We start from the raw sequence: 17,674 nt of genomic DNA, 5'->3' as shown, positions 1-17,674 counted from the left end.
ACCTGGACTACTGTAAATTGATGAATTTCGTGTTATGGAATTTTGTCTGCATGAAGATACTATGCAACATAAAAAGCTAAAAGGAGAAAATATTTCATATGGTAAAAACAAAATTCTGTAAGGCCCTCCCTCTATACACACTCATGTTCACATTAAGGATTCTAAGGACTGAGTAAGGAATCACAGAATCAGTGACTGTTGTTGGTCCATTTTGAGTTGAGTTTTATGCATGATGAGAGATAGGGGTTAAATTTAATTTTGTTGTATCTGGATTTTCAGTTTTCTCAGCAACATTTGTTGAAGAGGCTATCTTTTCTCCAATATATGTTTTTGGTGTCTTTGTCTAATATGAGGTAACTGTAATTATGTGGTTTTGTCACTATGTCCTCTATTCTGTACCATTGGTCTAAAGTCTGTTTTGGTGCCAATAACATGATGTTTTCGTTAATATTGCTCTGTAGAATAGTTTAAGGTCTGGCATAGTGATGCCTCCTGTTTCATTCTTCTTGCTAAGGGTTGCTTTAGCTATTCTAGGTCTCTTATTTTTCCAGATGAATTTCATAACTACTTTTTCTATTTGTATGAGGAATTTCATTGAGATTTTGATTGGAATTGCATTAATTCTGTATAGAGCTTTTGGTAGTATGGTCATTTTGACAATATTAATTCTGCCTATCTAAGAACAAGGTATATCTTTCCATCTTCTATGTCTTCTTTAATTTCTTTAGCATTCTGTAATTTTCATTATAGAGGTCTTTTACTTCTTTTATTAATTTGATTACCATGTTTTTTTTTTGAGGCTATTGTAAATTTTTCCTAGTTTCTCTTCAGAAGATTTGTCACTGATGTACAGAAATGCCTTTGATTTATAGGTGTTAATTTTATATCCTGCTACTTGGCTGAATTTATTTATTAGTACTAGTACTTTTCTGGTGCAATGTTTTGGGTAAGAATTAACCAGAGACCCTGTGCCTAATAGAAGAAAAAGTAGGCCCAAATCTCTATCATGTCAAATTAGGCCCTGACTTCCTTAATAAGACTCCTATAGCACAAGAAATAAAATCAAGAATCAATAAATGGGATGGATTCAAAGTAAAAAAAAAAAAAAAAAAACTTCTTCTCAGACAAAGTAACAATCAGTGAGGTGAATAGAGAGCCTACAGAATGGGAGCAAATTTTTACCACATGTGCATCAGATATAACACTAATCTCTAGGAAATATAAAGAACTCAAAAATCTTAACACCAAAAAAAATAATAATAACCTATCAATTAAGTGGGCCAAGGAACTGAACAGACAATTCTCAGAAGATGATATACAATCAATCAACAAATATATGAAAAAATATTTCAATAAAACAATAAAAATAAAACAATAAAATAATAAAATAATAAAATAATAAAATAATAAAAAAATAAAAATAAAACAATAAAACAATAAAAACAAAAAATGTTCAATATCTCTATCAATTAGAGAAATGCAAATCAAAACTACTCTAAGATTTCATCTCACTCCCCTCAAAATGGCAGCTATTAATAATACAAACAAAAATAAATGTTAACGAGGATGTAGGGGAAAAGGCACACTTATATATTGCTGGTGGGACTGCAAATTGGTGCAGCCAATATGGAAAGTATTATGGAGATTCCTTGAAAAACATGGAATGGAACTATGATTTGACCCAGCTATCCCACTTCTTGGTTTATACCCAAAGGACTTAAAAATGGCATACTATAGGAATGCAGCTACATCGATGTTTATCACAGCACAATTCATAGTAGCAAAACAACTAGGTTGTGGAACCAACCTAGTTGCCCTTCAGTAGATGAATGGATAAAGAAAATGTGGTATCTATACTCAATGGAATATTACTCAGCATTAAAAGAGAATAAAATCATGGCATTTGCAGGTAAATGGACGGATTTGTACAAGATTATGCTAAGTGAAATAAGCCAATCCCAAAAACCCAAATGCGGAATGTTTTCTCTGATATGAGGATGCTGATCCATTACGGGGGATGCGGGGGTGGGGGTAGAGCATGGGAAGAATGGAGGAAGAGGATCTTTAGATAGGGCAAAGGGGAGGGAGGGGAAATGAGAGGGTATGGGGATAAGAAAGATAGTGGAATAAGATGAACATCTTTACCCTAAATACTTGTATGAAGACACGAATGGTGTGACTCTACTTTGTGTACAACCAAATACATGAAAAATTGTGCTCTATATGTATAATATGAATTGAAATGCATTCTGCTTTTATATATAACAAATTAGAATAAAATAAGTAAATAAATAAGAAAAAATGGTGACTGTCCTTGCCTCTACTTTTATTTACTTATAGATTTATGTCCTAGACTAATTCTAAACTCATATGCTACAAACACATGTTGTGTATGTTTTTTGTGTTTATGGTTTCTTCTGATAATATGACACAATATGTTGGACATTCCAGAGGAAAGGGGAAAGACTTTTCTGTCATAATCCCTTGACATGAATAAAACCTGAATCAGTGGTGTAACAATATTCTCAAAATTAAATATCCTAAGGACTACCCGTGAAGTGTACAAACACACACAAACAAAAGCACACACATATTTGAAGGGGTTACAACATATGCAGATGCTATACACATGAAAAAATGTGATGCTAACTGAAAAACTTATTTTTGAGGAATTTTTGAGATGAGAACAGAGGAAAGACCATAATGGGGAAATAATTATCGTGAAACAAATAATTTTGATGCTGGCATATTTTGCCTGAAATAAATAAGAAGAATATAGCTACACCCATGAAAAGAGTGAAATGGTGAAATAAATAAGAAGAAAGAAAAGAATATGAATAGTTTCTTTATTTCTGAATTAAGACACAAGTAAACACTGTATATCACATTTGGAAAATGAATCATATTTTAATAATAATAGTTTTCAAATTTCAAATTGCTTATCTTATCTATGTACTTTTGTTTCATATCTTGACCTTGAGTAAATTGCCTCCACTTTTTTTTTATCATGATGTCATCTTTAATAAAATTGCAATAACTTTTACTTCACAGAATTGCACTGAAAAATTTCCTCTGACTGAATATAAAAGTCTTTTCAGTCTGTTTATATATCATGCCAAAATAACAGATTGATTGATTTAGTCATTGCAATAAAACACCTGTCAATTCAATAAAAATGATAGAAATTGCTATTTTAATAGGGCACAATTGAAAATTAATTGCTTTTATTTCACTTTTTCACAAAGCATAAAGCAAAAGAGCACTTATATACAGGTGTTAACTTCTGTGTTCTTGATAGTATATATGTAAATTTTGTGGCTATTTAACTTCATTAAGACTAATTATAATTGAATGTCAATTAATTTGAGATTTTTGGTTTTAGTCACATTAACAAAGACAATAAATTATCAGGAATTAATAATAAAGACAATCTAAGATGAAGCAAATAGAAGAGGCTTTGCCACCTACAGATTCTATAATATAAAAATGGCAAAGGATTTAGTAATCTATGTGAAGAAAAATAATTTCAATGGAAATTTCAATAATCAGGAATACATCGGGGACATCTGAAACAACAAGTATTTGGATATACATAAAAGATTACATTTTTCTTCTTAAATTCTCTGAAATACCTAATTCCTATGACTGTTGAAAACACACAAGCATACACATACACACATTCTGGATTGTCAATGTATGCAGATGCATGCAGATGCTATATGTAACTATAAAATAGTGGTGGGTAAAAGAATTGTACTGTTGCAGATTTTCTGCACATTATCTGAAAGATTACAGTATTTAATCCAAAGTTATCTATGCAAATTATGATTCCTAAAGCAATCACTGTGAACGTGGTTCAGAGATAGTAGTAAAACTTTAATATAAAACTTTAAAATCAAAGATTAAAACTATTCAATAAAAAAACTAGAAAGGGGGAGCTGAGGATACAGCTCAGTGGCAATGCACATGCCTAGCATGTGTGAGGCACTGGGTTCAATTCTCAGCACCACATAAAAAAATAAACAAATAAAATAAAGGCATTCTGCCTATCTATGACTACAAAAAAAATAAAAATTAAAAACAAAACTGGAAAGAAGAATAATAGGAAAAAAGCAGAAGTTTCACACTGAAAAATAAATAGTACATGAACCCAAACCTAAACATATATTAAAGTTTAATAAAGGTTAATGGCCGAAAAACTTTAATTGAAAGACAAAACAGTAGATCAAAAAGCACATTGCAATGATAAGCTGCTTATAGTAGGCAACTAGAAATATAAAATACAGGTAAATTTCAAATAAATAGATTATGTATCTTTCTATCACAAAACATCGGCAAGCTACAGTACCTATGTTAATATTAGCTGTCACTTCAAGGAAAAGTATTACCTATGATAGATATGGACACTTCACGATGAAAAGAAGAGCAATTCATCAGGTAAACAGTGAATCTGATGCAAAGCCAAGGCAGTGAGTTTATCTTTTATTGCAATATAAACTTTGGAGGGTTTTAAGCAGAGAAGAAATATTTTACTTAAGTTTAAAAATAACACTCCACATCCAACTACCACACAAATAAAAGATTCAAAGAGAAAAATAATAATTATGAGGGAATAGGGGTATCAAGGTGTAAATCTTCCTAACTTGTAGTATGGTGGTAGACCTAGAAATAGAGGAAGTGGCCATATTTGGAGCATATTTGAAACACAGAAGCAGGATTCTGGTGTTTCAGTGTGGAGAGCAACAGAAGGAAAGAGAGGAGGAGAGATCTAGGAGGAGAACTTCTCTAGAGGTCTGCTCAGGCTCACTGAGGGAAAATACCATTGGTGCTTAAGGTGAAGAAGATAGTTTGGAGTCTGTGGAGGCATATAATTGCGATTTCAGTTTTAACATAATTGGAAATGCAATTAAATATCAAAACAGATATGTGTAGGAGGCATATATATATATGTGTGTGTGTGTGTGTGTGTGTGTGTGTGTGTTTATATATATATAGGCACACACATATGCATTTTGTTCTCATGTCAGACTATATTTAACTGTAAATTGAACTATGTTTATAAATGTATATTTCTATCATAAAATATGCATTTGTATATTTCATAACATATATATTTTATTTTATAAATATTTAAATTTGCACACATATATCAGAGGTTATTCCTCCTTGGCTCCATGTTCTTTTTAAATTTCTCTTGGCTGACTGTTTTGGCAAGTGCTTTTGAAGAAAATGATCAGGTTTTTAAAAATTAGGTCTCCCTAAGAAAACATATTTGTTTACAATTAGGGCATTTTGTATCAGTTTCCTTTCACTTTTGAGGTAAATTTTGATCAAACTGATGTCTTAAACTGACACAGATTTATTTTGTTACACTTCTGGAGGTCAGAAATCTAAAATAGATACACTGAGCGGAAATTAGGTCTTGGCAAAACTGGTTTTATGAAGGCTACAGGGGAGAATCTATCTCATTGCTTTTTCAGCTTCTAGAAGCTGCAACACACTCTTTGGTAAGGTGCCCATTCCTTTTCCTTTGGTCAGCAGTGTGCCATCATCAAATCACGCTCTCATTTGTGACTCTGTCTTTTAAGAACCCTTGTAATTTTCTGCTATGTGTTCCTACTGTAAGAATAAATAAATAACCAAGAAAGAAAGGAAGGAAGGAGAAGTATAAGGAAGACAAATAAGGAAACTTGTACATGATGGATATTTCCATTCCACTGACTGTAGTGAAGGTTTTGTGGGGATATGTTCTTGTCCAAACTCACCTAACTGTATACATTAAATATATGCAATATCTTATCTATCAAGTAGAAAATAATGAAGAAAAGAATCCTTGTGAATATATTTTGTGCTTATCTTCTGATCTCAGCATACCTAATATCTCCAAACTCCCTTTCTCCATGTAAGATAACATAGTTTCCAGTTTCAGGAATTAAGACATAGCCATCTTTGAGCTGGTCACTATTTTGGCCAGTTCATGTCTAGCCTATTTTCTTTTGGGCATTACTTTTGATTTCCAAATGTTGCGCACTCTCTCCCCCTTTTGCTATTCACAAATCTATTCACTTTATTTTAATTTTATGCCCATCATTCCACTGCCCTGCTCATCCTAAAGTCCCTTGTGATTTTGTTTTATTAAATATAATCAAAAGTTTACAGTGATAATCTTATCTTCATATTACCTTTTGCCATGGTTAACTACTCATAACCCTGTTTTAAAATTCTTCTGCTATTTCCGTGACACAGATGATCATGGCTAGATGTCTTTTGGTTGCTGGATCTGCCTCTTCTCTCAATATCACAGCATTTGATCTCCTCAGAATTTTGCTCTTGTTCTCTATTCAGCTTTTATTGTGTGTGCACTGTCTGAGGAAATACACCATGGAGTCAATTTTCTTTTTCTGCTGTTGTTTTGAGACAGCTTGTCTATGTTGTCGAGACAGCCCTAGAGCTCCTGAGCTCAAGTCATCCTCCTGCCTCCGCCTCCTGTTGCTCTTTAGCTTAGTTGAGGACCCACAGCCCAATTCTGGACAGTGGCGATATAAACTGAGGAAAATGCTTGAAGAATCCCTTGTTTAGTTTTCTATGCTTTAAAAGAAGCTGTATGAAGGACACTTCCCCTTTTCTGTGTGAGGAAGTAATAGATAAAGTTGCAATGCCTTCCTAAGAACTGAACTCTTGCAGGTGGCATAGAAGATAAAGAACTTGACTGTGACTGTGACCTAGCTGCTTATTCTGCCCCACTGCCGACCCATTTTGTTATGAGAGGTTCTTTATTATTTACATTTGTTACTTGTGCCTGCAAGAATACTATACTGACAGATCAATCTTATTGTGATTTCCATATTAGTGTCTTCAGGTATAAATAGCCACAGAGAGGACATGACCAGATAGGTATGACCATTGTGTGTGTGTGTGGTGGGGGGGACTATATGCGTTTCTCCAATAATTTTTTTTTTTCTTTTTGGTACTGGGGATTATTAACCTAGGAGCACTTTACTACTAAGGTACAACACCCCCCCCCCGTCTTTTTGTATTTAGATAAGGTCTCACTAAGTTGCTGATGGGTTCACTAAATTGCTGAGGCTGGCCTTGAACTTGTGATCCTACTGCCTTAGTCTCAGGAGTCACTAGGATTACACATGTGCATCATGGTGTAGGATCTCCAACAAATTTTTTATAAAAATGTAAGAAAAATATTTCTTGGGAAAAAAATAGCCAAGAGTAGTGTTTCTCAAAAAGTCTATGATGGTGGAATGAATCTGATATAACTCTCCTATAAACATATATGAATACCCCACTGTGAATCTCACCGTTGTGTACATCCATAAGACCTGGATCTTAATTAGAATAATATAAATATTCCATGCTTTTATAATCATATCAAAATGGGACTGTACTGTCATGTATAACTAAAAAGTACCAATAAAATAAAATAAAAAATTATAAATAGCAAGACAAATTTGTGATGGAATAATAATGGCTCCCCCCCTCCCCGCGCTAACTTTTAACAGACTAAATTTTTTGTTAAAAAATAAAATCATTTGAGTACTCAGATGTCACAGGAAGGTCTAAATGCTTTAAATGTTTCCAAATGAATTCTCTGAATTTCTGTTTATATTTTGTAGTACAGTAACAATAGTTTGACTTAATGTGAGTCACATATCCACAACCAATACAGAATACTTAAGATTTAAGCTCTTTTTAAATTCTTCCATTTGGGATTTTTTTTCAATAAATTAATTAAAATCTTAGAAACACAAATTTTAATGTGAACAAATATACATGAGAAGTCTAAGTATTTGAACTTTATATCTCTTCAATAGCTGATGTTGATATAATCAAGTATTATTTTTGTGTGATTTTACATACACTTCGAATATTTCTTACTTGAAAGTTTTTCCAGAAATATGTGATTAGAAGAGAAGTATACATGAATTATTCTGATTTTCAAAGTAGAATTTTATCACAGTTTTTAGAAGTATCTCTAATTTATAGTTTGTATTTTTGTCACAATGACAAAGATACCTGACAAGAACAACTTAGAGAAGGGAAAATTTAATTTGGAGCTCACAGTTTCTGAGAATCAGTGCATGGTGTGCTGATTCCATGGCTCTGGGAGCAAGTCAGGCAGAAAGTCATGACTGAGGAAGGCTGCTCAATTCATGTAAGCTAGAAGCAGAGAGCCAAAATGAGGTACCCGGTACAAAATATAAACCCCAAAGACATTCCCCCAGTTACCTGCTTCCTCCAACTACACCTTACTTGCTATAGTTGACACCCAGTACAATAGCCATTTCAAAGTATTAATCCATCAAATGGATTAATCCACTAATGAGGTTGGAGTGCTCATAATATAATCACTTCATCTCTGAACATTCCTGTGTTGTTTCACACATGAACTCTGAGCCCTTATGGAATACCTCAGATCCAAACCACAATGATATTTCTAAAGAAACAATTTTAAAAGGTGTAGGTCATCAATATCACTATCAGTGCCTTCAAATGATCTCTTCTGTGCTATTTAACTTGTTTTGATGGTGCATGGTAAGTCATACAGCTAGACCAGGGGCCAGGTAGCATCATACCCTAGACTTATGTGGAATTGACCTTGTTTGTGTCCAGCAGCCCCAAGTTCAGGTAAGCCCCTGGGTGAAACTGTATTAATCAGAGCATTTGATCATAAGAGCCATGTGTTTGTGTCTGAATATTCAGGATTGCTTGACCATCGGTAGTAGTCTTATTCCAAATTTATAAGAGAATTTATAAGACTGAGTTCACAAAATGTTTCCTGTTCAGAAGAGGATGTGTAACCCATATCCACATCAGCCACATGTACAGATTTCCGGACCAGAAATGTAAGGATAGATTTCAGAAGGAAGACTGGAACTTTCTCAGGGTCTGACACAATTCTCATTCATGTGGCTTAAAAACTGAAACTGTTCAGATCTTTGGTCTACATTTGGGAAATGGGAGGCCTGTATCACTAGTCTCCCAGGGAAGGATACTGATCTCCCTGCTGGTATGCTCACTGCACTCACAAACTTCTGCACTCTTGTTTGGCTCATGAACATGTTTGCTTGTGGATATTATGGGTCAATTTGACTACACTACAGGGATATCAGATTAAATATTATTTTTCCCATGTCTGTGAGTGTATTTCCAGATAAGATTAGCATTTGAACAGATTGATTGACCAGAACAGCCTGTCATCCCCAATATAAGTGAGCATCATTCAATCTATTGGGAGTTTGAATAGAACACAGTGTATAGGAAGGATGAACCCTAGTCTTTTTCTTCCTGTTGGAACATTGATTTTATTTTGCTCTGGGCTGGGATTTATATCATTGGTTTCATTGGTCCTCGGGTCTTTGGATTTGGACCAGAAATATACCACTGTGTTTCCTAGGTATAGCTATTTCTGAACCTCCAGCATCGTGTAAAGCAATTCCTCATAACTAACAAACACACACACACACACACACACACACACACACACACTTACATACACATCTTCTATTGGTTCTGTTTCTCTGGAGATTCTTCACTGCAGTACAATGTTAATGGAAATGTGATATTTTTATATATACATATCTCTGTGACTGTATACCTTTAAGCAAATTTTGTAGCCATTTATATGTACTTATATTATGCACTTCAAAAGCCATTTAATGAGCAAATTCGGTAAGAATGATAAGTTTATATAATTCCTGTACAATTGAAGGCACAGAATATCAAGGCAGGATTCATTTGATGGGTAGTTTCTTAAAATGTAGAACTTTGTCTTCTATTTTATAGACAAAGTAAAATAACACAAAGTGGATATTTTATGAATTCAAAGCATTAAGAAAAGTTTCTCCCTGAACTGAATTTCAACTAGAAAGATATGATTAATATGTTTTGTTTTTTATAGTCTTTTGGTCATTAAAGTTGATAGTTTGCAATTTTCCTGTGGTTCCAAGTACTGTTTTTACTGGATTATGGGCTTGTTCATCAGAGTGGCTTAGCTGTTATAATGAGAGCAGTGGGTGATATTCTCTGCCCACCTTATATAGCTGCTGCCTGGGGACATTCATTTACCCCTGACTTGGTAAGCATCAAATGCCAGGACCCTGTGACAATGGACCTACCACAACTAAACCTAAACATTGTCACTCCTATACTACCTGGTACTTTCTTATTTTTACTTCATGCTGACTACACCACTCTTCACTTTAATTTTTCTTTTTCTTCTAGGTAAGGAAATGAAAGTATTTTTCTTGCACCCATTATTTTATGTATGATAATCAAACCTCCTGAGTACACTAGAAAATGCATCAGCTACAACAGAGTTAGGAAGAGTCTTACCTTCTAGTTACAAGTATTTGTATCATGCTAAAAAAATACCCAGTGAAAACCTATACTTTAGGAGATTAAAAGCTTTCTCAAGCTTACCTTTTGTGACAGATTGTAAAACACATATGTAGGCTAAATATTGTTTCTTCCTTATTTCATAGTTTTTGAATCTAAATAATCCATTGTTTTTTAATTGTGACTAAAACTAAAACATATTTAAGCTTTTTTATATGACCATAATGATGCTTTTACCAACTTACTTAAAGAGAGTAAGTCCTATATAGAGAATAAACTATATAAACTACAAAATTTATTGTATTTGTCAGCTTTGATTTACTATAATGAAATATTGAGGCAAACAATTTATAAAGAAAGAAAGGTTATTTTGGCTAACAGTTTTGAAGGTTTCAATCCAAAATCAAGTGGTCCCATGGCTTTGGACCTCTGATGAGGGTGGCACATTACAATCAGAGTACATGGTGGAACAAATCAGACACCTCATAAGCCAATAATAAGCAGAGAGAGAGACCCTGACTGGAGTTCCATAGTCCTCTCCAAAACATTCATCACCATCACCTAAAGACCTGCCAAAAGGTCCTACCTCCCAATGTTTCCACCACTTCTCAATAGTGTCATTCTGGGCAATGATCCTTTAATGCATGGATCTTTGTGGGATGCTATCAAAACCACAGAACTTATGAATTTTGATCATCATTATATGTCCTTTCTTTAGGTAGCAGGAATATAGTAATGAGGTGTATCTTTAATTAGGAACTTATGCATATTACACATCACGCAACATTTATCAAAATTTTGAATTCAATTCATCTTTGTTTATTCTACATTATAGCATATCAGTCAAAATAAAAACTTACAAGATTTTTTCTTTCCCTTTTACTCCCCACTAGATTAGAGGGATAAATGATACAAATATTAATTGAATAGCAACAATGTGTTAAGGAAGCATTTAGATATAATCAGGGCCTATCCAGATCCGCTTTTCCCAGGAGCTATAAACATCAGATAGTGGAGGCTCACTGCCTGCCTCCTCTGGAGAATTTTGCTCACTTAGCCTGGAATGTCACACATACATACTCTGCCCTCCCTACACTCATGCACACTCTGCCCTCCCCAACCCTAGGGCAGCCTAATGCCTCTGGTGTACTGATATCATCATTAGGGAACAAAATTAAAAAATAAAAACTAAAACACAAACACAGAAATCAACATACACTCCCTTGTCCCAGTGTTCAGCAGTGAGATGGGAGGGTTGGTCCATTTTGTAAGAATGGTTTATACTCCTGAGCTACCTGGTATGACAACATATCTTTGCCCTATTCCTCATCTATCTAATTCCCTCTACTGTCTCATTGACTTTTCCCCAATGAACCATGTGCTGCTGAATCATTGTCTCTGACTCTGCTTCAGAGTTCCCCACCTAAGGAAGGATCAAGAATGTACAAAACAAACAGTGCACATGACAATATCGCACAATAGCTTCTCACTCCTTTAACAGAGCGAGATGGTTGTAGGCACAATGAAGATGACTCTGGAGGAAGACACCTGTGTTGGAATTAGGACTCTGTCACTTGCCAGGTATATGACCTCAGCTAGTAACTTAACTTCATATGCATCAGTTTTCTCATTTGTAAAATGGGGGTAAAATAGTGAAATCCGACTCCAAAGATTGCATGTATTAATTTGCATTACAATATGCTTAGAATACTGCCTGTCATGTAAAAAAATGCTGTCTTGCTTATTATAATCATAATAATAAAGGCTCAGAGAGGTAAACTAAATTGCATCAGCTTACCTGTTAGTAAGCAGAATTTTTTCCCCAAGCTGTGGTATTCTTTCTTTAGATTGTTCTCTTTTCCATTCACCACTACCCATGAATTGAAGTTTTCTTCAGGCTACTTCTTTTGTCTTGATTGTTCATGTCTGCCTCTAATCCCTTGGCTACTATGATACATTCCACTGAAAGTAAACTATTTCTAGTATAATTCCTCACCCTTGGTTGAAGCTTGATGGATAGATAGGCAGATTTTATGAAGTTATGAGGGTCCAGGGTTTCTTGCAAAGGTTCTTCCTGGAATGGCCGTAGCTTTCTCTGGTCATGATTTTAGATTTCTATTCTTTTTTGTTTTTGCCATCCAGGGGACTGAACCCATGTCCCAAAGCATGCAATCTGATGTATTATTATTATTATTAAATAATCCACTCATTAAATGTATAAGCTTTAGGAGTCACAAAACCTAATGCATACCTGGCAAAGAATATTATTACAAAAAAAAGCATATAAGATGCTGTCTTCTATGATATAGTCATTGATCTATTACTACAGAATATCTTCCACTTGTTACACCAAAATCACCCAGTGCTATTATGTCCCCCCATAGAACTCTGTCCTTCTGTTTGTATTTCACTGATTTTTATTTTAATAAGCAACCACTTATTTATTGGTGGCTGACTACATATGTGTCAGACTGTGCTGTACATCAAGAGGTATGAAAATGAGAATAAGTCACCTGGGAGTGTGGTGTAGCTCTCCCCAAAATAGATGAGTATGGTAAGATATTCAGTTGAGAAGTTATTATCAAAAAACAGTGAGAGGTCTGGGGTTGTATCTCAGTAGGTAAAGTGCTTCTTTAGCATGTGTGAGGCACTGGGTTCAATCTTCAGCACCACATAAAAATAAAAAATTAAGGTATTGTGTTCATCTACTATAAATTTTTTTTTTAAAAAAGAAACAGATCATGGAAGAAAAGTGTGCTTAAATGATCCTGTTGACTATAGGAAAGGATGTGCAGAAGGGTGTACTTAATGGAAGCTTGAGATGGTTGAAAAAGTGAGGGGTCATTTTGTTTAAAGGAGGCATGATGCCCTGCAGTGCGGGGGAAGGGAGACCACATGGTGGCGCGCCCCACCTGCTTTGGCAATCCTGGAGCACAAATGAGCGCTTCTGTGAACCACAGTTGAGGGAGCTTCCTAAAGTAGATGGAGAAGAGGCTTCTGGTTTCAGCAGAACCTGGTCCTATGTGAGTGAGCTGAGGGTCTGTGGAGTTGGCGTCCTTGGGCACCTGGTTGGAGAGGGGATTGGAGGGACAGGTAGGTCCTACCAACCAGAAAGGACAGCTCTCTTTTGTGCCGTGAAATTGCCATCTCTTGGTCCTGAGGGGTAAACACAGTGCTGAAAATAATGTAGCTCAGGGTCAGAAATGCCTTGTCAAATATCCAAGCTTTCCCTTCGTTAAATAACATATACAATAAATTATGAATGCCATAAAAAAGAAAATGTTTATTGTTTTCATAGTTACTAAAGGAAGTGAACGCCTTTTTAAAAAATTTTATCAGCTTCCTAGATTGTCCAAATGCTTCTCAATGTGTCTGACTGTGGAATGATTCAGGAGGAGAGAAGCCAAACTGTAGCTTTTTTCATTCTCATCAAAACATTATGACACATTTAGCAAATAAATGCTAAATGGATATAATAATTTAGCAATAAATTTAATTTATTTTAAAACTAAAATCCATTTTAATATACATATGCTATGACTATTTATCTGTTTAAATATGCTATATAATAAGTAGAAATGTATAATATTTCTCTCTTCTAAAGTACTTCCATTAGGTTTGTCTTTCCATGAAAGACTTAAAATGAAAGGATAATGTTCCTTTCCCTTTAAAGGGATCATTTTTTTTCTTCATATCTCCCTCCATTCTCTGTTATTTGAAATGACTTTTATAGTATGTTGCTAGTAGCTTCTCTCATTCTCCATGTCTTCACTGTTTGCAAATCCTATATTATGTGTCATGAGACATAATATTAGTAGCATAATGGAGTTAAATGTTGAATCACAGGCAAGGTATAGTCATTCATACAAAAATATATATTCATATATATTCCTATGGATATGTATTACAAATGTTCATCACTGTGTTCTTTGAGAACACACTGAGGATATTCTCCTTTCCATTGAGAAATTAGAAAGAATTACATGAATGTACAGAGCTGCATTTTGACCTCTGAGAAAACTTTAAGGAATCCATGGGATGGAGTAAGGTTAATCTTTTTTGGTACCTATCCATATTTAATTTATTCATTTGTACATCACTAAACTATGTGGAAGGAAAAAAAATAACTCAGATTAGGAATAACAAGGGGTATTGATCTTGAAAATAGAAATTTGAAGGAATGAGGTTTGGGAAATTCATAGTAAGTTGTGCCTTATTCCTCTTGGCATCAGAGGAAATGAATATTGTGTTCACTTAAGGTAGAAAGGAGTATCCAGCTGATTTATTTGCTTTGTCATGATATTTATGTAGTGAGTAATTTCAGACAATGCAATAGTTTACAAAAAGGAGGCATAAAGTAGATTAAATTCTCTCTTTATTTGTGTTTTGCTGTTCATGTCATGTTAGTTGTAACTTCTTAAATGAGATATAGGCTGACACGGAAATTTCTTCTGGTATCTAGTCAAAGACCCTTTGATATCTCAATTACAGGAAGGTTTTAAAAACATATTTATAAAAATCATTTTATCCATTGAGTGAAACATCACCAAAACTAATGCTTTTTAAATATTATGCTTGGGAGAACATTGTTGCCTCTTTGTATAAATCTGACATCCAAAAGAGGGAGTTATACATCTGTTTTATTCCCTGTAATAAAGGTGATTTCTGGGAATTGTTTGCTGAATATCTCCACAATAAGATGTATATCATTTTTATTGATGATATGGGAGTTGTCATTTATGAAGCTTAGGTACATCATTTTCTTACTTGGAAAATATAAACTCAATTGCTCATGGAAAAAAGAAAAGCATAGACTTTTATTAGAGAGTTATATAGAATGAGTAGAAGATTATGAAATTACCCCCAAACACTAATTTTTTAAATTTTTTTTAATATATTTTTAGTTGTAGATGGACACAATATCTTTATTTATTTATTTTTATGTGGTGCTGAGGATCAAATCCAGTGCCTCACAAGTGTGAGACAAAGCACTCTACCACTGAGCTACGGCTCTAGCCCTGAAAAAAAAATGTGACTGCATTTCTCCAAAGTATAAAAATTTAGATCATCTGAATACGAAGATTAAGTCCATTAACCCCAATTAATACACTGGAGCCAGAATGCTAACAGTTAAGACACTGCAAGACTAAAATTTGTCTAGCACTGCCTCATTGTTCTATGGCCCACATTTTTTGTTTTTAATAATCCTCTGGTAACAAATTAGTAATCAAAAGTGTCATCATATTTTATAATTAAGTAGTTCAATATTTGAAATCTTAAAATATAGCATATTGTATACTAAAATTATCATTTAAGATAAAAATCTTAATATTTCATCAGGTCACCATATGTCAAATAATTGTAATAATTAAAAGTAATTTAATTTATATAAATAAACTTGTGTTTAATATTCATATGTAACTATGAGCATCATTTCAAAAGTATTCCATAATTTGATTTTATGCAATAAAAAGACGTAAGTTCCTAGTTTGGAAGAACTTATATTAATATACATTAGCATCACTGTGTGTATTCATTTGTACTATAAATTATGCAATTAAAAATAAAACATTTGTATATTAAAATCTCTTTCTCAATGAATTTACTTAATTTTATCAAGCCAATATGCATGAACTAAGAGTATACTGCATAAATTTCTAAAAATTTACAATCTCTGACACCTATGTAATATAAGATATTCTGGCTATAAATATTTAATTCAGAAATCCAAATAAGTGGGTTGTGTTAATGTCATTATAAATGGTTGTAACATTGTAATCTAGTTTCATGAAATGTTATCATTGGGGGAAAACAGGAAAAGTTTAAAAGGACTCTTTCTATATTAATTTTTATAACTGAATATGAATATATCTTAATAATATTTAAAAATTTTGAGTAATGTTATTTCAATAAAATTTTAAAAGAATCAACATATAATAAACTTTTTACTGTTTCTGAACTGATTTTATCTTTAGAGGATATAATTTATATAACGTGATCATACCTTCTAGAAATTACATATTTTTGTAAATACAAGAACCTGAAACAAACCATTCTTCTCTCTGCAGAACCTCAGTGGAATTGATATTCAGCAGAACAAGACAAATTTTTCTATGAAATTGTTTAGTGGCAAATTTGAATACTAAACCCAAGAGTGTTGTCATTCAATTAACCAATATAAATTAATGGATATATGATTTGGGGAATATGGATTTGATTTTACTCTAAAAATTAAAAAAAAAAATCTGCCAGCTTAAATAGAATTAAAGTAACTAAGAAAAGAAATAAAACGAGTTTCAGGGCTTCTTTGGCAGCCACGAAATTACCCATTTCTGTATCTTGTTATTTCCTAGTAAACCATTAAGATAAAATATATTTTTCCCTTTCCCCTCACTTCCTCTTGTATGTAATTTTGTATAACCCTGAGGGTCTCCTTCCATTTCCATGCAATTTCCCTTCTCTCACCCTTTCCCTCCCACCTCTCATCCCTGTTTAATGTTAGTCTTCTTCTCATGCTCTTCTTCTCTACTCTGTTCTTAGTCACTCTCCTTATATCAAAGAAGACATTTGGCATTTGTTTTTTAGGGATTGGCTAGCTTCACTTAGCATAATCTGCTCTAATGCCATCCATTTCCCTCCAAATTCTATGATTTTGTCATTTTTTAATGCAGAGTAATACTCCATTGTGTATAAATGCCACATTTTTTTTTTTATCCATTCGTCTATTGAAGGGCATCTAGGTTGTTTCCACAGTCTTGCTATTGTGAATTGTGCTGATATGAACATCGATGTAGCAGTGTCCCTGTAGCATGCTCTTTTTAGGTCTTTAGGGAATAGACCGAGAAGGGGAATAGCTGGGTCAAATGGTGGTTCCATTCCCAGCTTTCCAAGAAATCTCCATACTGCTTTCCAAATTGGCTGCACCAATTTGCAGTCCCACCAACAATTTACAAGTGTACCCTTTTCCCCACATCCTCGCCAGCACTTGTTGTTGTTTGACTTCATAATGGCTGCCACTCTTACTGGAGTGAGATGGTATCTTAGGGTGGTTTTGATTTGCATTTCTTTGACTGCTAGAGATGGTGAGCATTTTTTCATGCACTTGTTGATTGGTTGTATGTCCTCCTCTGAGAAGTGTCTGTTCAGGTCCTTGGCCCATTTGTTGATTGGGTTATTTGTTATCTTATTGTCTAATTTTTTGAGTTCTTTATATACTCTGGATATTAGGGCTCTATCTGAAGTGTGAGGAGTAAAGATTTGTTCCCATGATGTAGGCTCCCTATTTACCTCTCTTATTGTTTCTTTTGCTGAGAAAAAAACTTTT

The sequence above is a fragment of the Ictidomys tridecemlineatus genome, chromosome 14 (assembly GCF_052094955.1).
Source record: "Ictidomys tridecemlineatus isolate mIctTri1 chromosome 14, mIctTri1.hap1, whole genome shotgun sequence".
NCBI lineage: Eukaryota > Metazoa > Chordata > Mammalia > Rodentia > Sciuridae > Ictidomys > Ictidomys tridecemlineatus.
The sequence above is the reverse complement of the archived record's forward strand: the minus strand, read 5'-3'. Positions refer to the sequence as shown.